We start from the raw sequence: 5,999 nt of genomic DNA on the forward strand, positions 1-5,999 counted from the left end.
TAGGCACACGCAAATACGGTCAAACATATTTTCGGAAAAGGTGGTTATATAAAGAGGGACGTTAATGTACATCTAGGTTTGTAACCTTTCTACTGTCGGTCCCAGAAACGTTTTTGTGCCTCCTAATCGCATGACGAGGGGGCAAAAAGCACCATTTCACTTTCCGCCTTGTATCGCTCATTCCTCCCCTCCTTATTGCCTCCCTTCACTAGCACGTTACAAGACCAAGAGATCATAGGTCTAATGGACTTCTTCCTCGTCCTCTGATCTCGGTTAGTAGCCTTCCTTGTCTCTCCTGTGATAACTGTAGCTTATAATTACACCTTGACTTCACTCAAACTTCATCTCTTAAAAGATTTCAGACTAATAAAGTCCTCTCTTACTCTAATTATTTCGTAACCATGTTTGTCGTGGCGTTCTTGGTACGTCTCTATCTAGCGGACATTTCTATAAGACATGGTCTGGTGTATTCAGTTCGCTATATGCACAGTTTCCCGTTGTCATCCTGCCACTTATGTTCAAATACGTCGAATGCAGCCCGTGTCCGGGGAGGTACTGAACCAGTCCCCTACTTGGTTCAAAAACAATACATATTTGAAGATGTATATATGTATGGCCCACCTCTCCTAAACCACTGGACCGATTTCAACCATACTTGGTGCACATATCCCTTACTGTGTGAAAATACTCGCTGTGGGGTTAAGAATCACCTACCTTCCAAAGTGGTGGTGGTAGAGAAGAAAAATAACTGTAGACTACGACGCACGAATACTAAGATATTTCAATCCAATATTTGAGTGTGAGAGCACTTAATGAGTTGTAACAAAGTTAACATATAACTTCAAACCTTTACGAAACATTTTTTCACTGACAGCCCCCACAAAATGATGAAATGAAAAAAATTTATCGCTTAGCACATTTTCGTTGTTCCTGCAGTATAACAGCCACAGCAGGCACAACGTTTAAATTTATTAATTCGTTACAACTTATTTATTCGAAACACATGTTGCACACAGTCTTCACATATCGCAATGAATGTACCTGCCAAATTATTTCATTGTACGAAACATATTTCAGGAGATATGACGTCATAAACATTGAGCTGCGTGAAAACGAAACTGTAGGGCCAAATTCGCTAGAAATACATGTGAAATTGTGTACAAATATGTGTGACATATATGTAACACATGCATACGTCGGCAAAGCCACGTGTAAAAAACCTCCTCTTAAACCTCAGGATCGATTTGAAACAAACTTGGTACACATATTACTAATTAACTGGAAACTGTGGGGTTACGAACAAGCATTCGTATTGGATTTCCCATGATAAAGTGGAGAGAGAACAGGTGAGGAAGAGAGTGAGAGACAGCAAGACATGGACACAGATCTGGGGAAAGAGGAGTTGGACAGAGGAAGGGGAACGGGGAAATCGACAGAGAAAAAGGAAGAGGCGGAGTCAGACACAGAGAGAGAGGGGGGGGGGGGGAGAGGAGATGGACAGGGGAAGGAAGGAGGAGGATATGGACAGAGAGAAGAGTAGGCGGAGATGGAGTAATAGAAGACTGGAATAAACATATTCCCAGACAATGCCAGGCACGCAGCTAGTGTTTTAATTTAAGCCTCTCTTTAAAACAGTGAAGAAACTGAAAACTTCTCCTTAATGTGACTGAAATTTCATCTCTCCTGCCATTGACAAATTACTGGATTCGTTGCTGGTTTTTCGTGGATTTCTTGTATCTTTCTGCACCGTCTATTTTTAAATTACTTAATGAAAATAACTTCCTTATTCCTAAGTGAAAGGGACTTATCCACATTAACGTAATTGGAGCGTCGGTAGCTACTGAAGACCCCACAACAACGAAGTTATTTTCCACTTCATGGCAGCAGTGGGTCTCAGTAACCATATATCGGCCCCCCAGCCCAAAACTGCTCTTGACGTGCAATCGTTACAGAGACTAATTACATTAAGAGATAAAGTCTCAGTTCTCCTATATTAATAATTTTGTAATTGATAGATCAGCCACTCCTTTTTGCATGTTCAACACGTGCTTGGAATGTCCAGAATTCGTGCAGGTACACATCTAAATATGTGCTCACCATATACCTTTGAATTATTGTCTGATTCTTTTTAAAAAATTGGTGGGTCTGTTGCCAGTCTTACTTTAAGAACTCTAAGTTGATTTCTGTAGAATTAAATTGAATCGGAATACGTGTCAAGTATTTGAAGCAGTTTGCCACAGAAACTGACTGCAAGTTGCAGTGTGGGGTGTGTACATCGCACGATGCTGAAACATCGTACACGTGTTCATTACCTGGTGCGCTCGCAGTGTACGCTGAAAAAATTATAGTTCGACTTTCTGCCACCAGGTGAACATATGGCGCTGTAAGCAGTGACAGTGTTGTGTATGTGCAGGGAAATGGGAGTACCGGTGAAACACATGATAACAGTGGTTCTGGCACATTTATTAGAATATTGGTAACAAGTCACAACATGTGTTTCATACGGTCTTCTGAATCAACAATATGCTGCATCCATAACACGGCGTGGTCGACAGTTTCTCGCAGCATATCTGGTGTAATCAGAGCAACGCGTCTTCTTATGCTGTTCTTCAAATCAAGAAGAAGAGTCCGGATACATCCCTCATGGACACGAGCTTTCAAATATTGCCACACCTGAAGTCACATTGACCTACATCGGGGGATCTTGAAATTGCCTAGTGACGATGCGGTCGTTAGCAAAGGTATCTGGATCAAATCTTTCGTCTGGCAAGTGACATGTTCTGCCACCCCATCTTGCAATAAGATAGTGGTGTGGGCACAGTTGCGTTCTCGCAAAGCTCGAATCACGTGTTGCACAAAAAGGTCCTAATAACGTGCAGATGTCACTGTACACCTCACTGGCCCACGAGGTGTCATCTCCTCGAAGAAAAACGGACTGAGAATGAAGGATCTTACGCAATCACTACACGCAGTCACATAATCTGAATGCGGTGGATGTTCCTGCACAACACGTGGCGGAGTACTGATCGCTCACTTTTGCTTGGCACCTGAGTGGAGGAGCTGGGAGCGGAAGCTTGCAGTTCTCTCGGAGCACACTGGCTGCTGAAACAAGCCTCGCCTCCTCCCAAAGCAGCGAGCTTAAACCTTATAAAAAAAAAAAAACGAGCGTGTAATAGGTTAACGCGTCGCAGAAGTGACACGAAAGTTGATGGTCATTAGCTGGAAGTGTCACGTACTAGGCACAGCCTCCTTCTTAATTTTGGTAAACAATATTAACAATCACTACGCATATTAACAAGCACTATGCACAACACCTTCTGCGAAACAACACTATATTCATAGGCTGTTTATTGTTACAATGCACAATACTATTATGTAGTTAATGTTGGTAGCGTCTGTTAACATTCTGGAGCGGCCCGAAGTCAGCTGACTTCCACCGATGGCAGCAGGCCCAAGTAAAAGTGTGTGGTCAGTAGAAGCTGATAAGCGACAGTTCTGTGTATTCACAGCACCACGTAGAGTAAAATGTGCCTCGTCAGCCCAAAGAATATTCCCCGGCCACATGTCACACATACCCATGCGTGCTAAAAAACGAATGCCAAACTCACGGTGTTCTAGCCAATTTTGGGGCTTTATTTGGTGCAATGTAAAAGGCGCCGTAAAATCTTATTAACTGTTGGCCATGAGAGAAATAATTCTCGTGACACAGCTCGAGTACTACACTACTGGCCATTAAAATTGCTACACCAAGAAGAAATGCAGATGAAAAACAGGTATTCATTGGACAAATATATTATACTAGAACTGACATGTGATTACATTTTCACGCAATTTGGGTGCATAGATCCTGAGAAATCAGTACCCACAACAACCACATCTAGCGGTAATAACGGCCTTGATACGCCTGGGCATTAAGTCAAACACAGCTTGGAAGGCGTGTACAGGTACAGCTGCCCATCCAGCTTCAACACGATACCACAGTTCATCAAGAGCAGTGACTGGCGTATTGTGACGAGCCAGTTGCTCGGCCACCATTGACCAGACGTTTTCAATTGGTGATAGATCTGGAGAATGTGCTGGCCAGGGCAGCAGTCGAACATTTTCTGTATCCAGAAAGGCCCGAACAGGACCTGCAAAATGCGGTCGTGCATTATCCTGCTGAAATGTAGGGTTTCGAGGAGATCGAATGAAGGGTAGAGCCACGGGTCGTAACACATCTGAAATGTAACGTCCACTGTTCACCAACAACAAGAGGCGGCCGAGACGTGTAACCAATGGCACCCCATACCATCACGCCGGGTAGATAGGCCAGTATGGCGATGACGGATAACGCTTCCAATGTGCTTTCACTGCGATGTCGCCAAACATGGATGCGACCATCATGATGCTGTAAACAGAACCTGGATTCATCCGAAAAAATGACGTTTTGCCATTCGTGCACCCAGGTTCGTCGTTGAGTACACCATCGCAGGCGCTCCTGTCTGTGATGCAGCGTCAAGGGTAACCGCAGCCATGGTCTCCGAGCTGATAGTCCGTGCTCCTGCATACGTCGTCGAACTGTTCGTGCAGATGGTTGTTGTCTCGCAAACGTCCCCATCTGTTGACTCAGGGATCGAGAAGTGGCTGCACGATCCGTTACAGCCATGCGGATAAGACGCCTGTTATCTCGACTGCTAGTGATACGAGGCTGTTGGGATCCAGCAGGGCGTTCCGTATTACCCTGCTGAACCCACCGATTCCATATTCTGCTAACAGTCATTGGATCTCGACCAACACGAGCAGCAATGTCGCGATACGATAAACCGCAATAGCGATAGGCTGCAATCCGACCTTTATCAAAGTCGGAAACGTGATGGTACGCATTTCTCCTCCTTACACGAGGCATCACAACAACGTTTCACCAGGCAACGCCGGTCAACTGCTGTTTGTGTATGCGAAATCGGTTGGAAACTTTCCTCATGTCAGCACGTTGTAGGTGTCGCCACCGGCGCCAACCTTGTGTGAATGCTCTGAAAAGCTAATCATTTGCATATCACAGCATCTTCTTCCTGTAGGTTAAATTTCTCGTCTGTAACACGTCATCTTCGTGGTATAGCAATTTTAATTACCAGTAGTGTAGCTGCAGAATTTGAGGCATTTGCAGCATGGTCAGCTACAGCTATAGCAACTTCATCAGCAACTGCCATGGGAGTGGGCCACCTCCTTCTCCCTGCTATATCTGTTTCTTCAAATTTCTTGATCATGTTCTTTAGCCTACTTATTGACATAGGGCCTCTTCGCAGCTGTTTCCCTCGGCGATATTCCCACAATGCAGCGCTGCTATCGCTGCTGTTCTGATTGAACAACTTCACCAGCAGTTCACAGTCTTTCTTCTCAATAGCCATAGCGTTTCATACACAAAACTTCAGCCTATGTAAGGTGTCAGGCAAGTCCAATACGTTCCATGAAAACCCTGACATGATAGCAAATCCGGCAGTACGTCACATAGCTCTGAATAAATCCTGACATTAAATTAACCAAAGTAATAAGATCAACGAGTGAGCAAATGGAATACCACAGACTAACACAAGAACGCCTAAATGCATGTCATACCTTCCCACCGTGAAACAGACGCAGTTCCGAGGGGAGAAACGAGAACAGAGCCGTGTAGGCTAGAAGGCCCTACAATAAAGGACACCCTCATCGCCGGCCAACCGACAAGAGCAGCCCCCAGCCCATGTTAAAAGATAGAGCCCTCCAGAAGAACAGTATAGATCTTACGATAACACTAAAAGGGCCACACCAGCTGCAAGTTTTAGCGTGAGACTATACGCGTCTCTGTTACGTTGCAAACATTAAAACATTGCCCCACCACGAAAAGTATAACGCTTCTCATTGGATAGACAGAATTTTTGTAGGCGGAGCTTAAGGTTGACATTGAGACCCTGATTGGTCAGTTGAAAACATAGCCAGATACCATTTTCTTAAACCCACTTCAGTAAATTGTAGTAAAGAGAAGT

The sequence above is a fragment of the Schistocerca cancellata genome, chromosome 5 (assembly GCF_023864275.1).
Source record: "Schistocerca cancellata isolate TAMUIC-IGC-003103 chromosome 5, iqSchCanc2.1, whole genome shotgun sequence".
NCBI classification, from domain to species: Eukaryota; Metazoa; Arthropoda; class Insecta; order Orthoptera; family Acrididae; genus Schistocerca; species Schistocerca cancellata.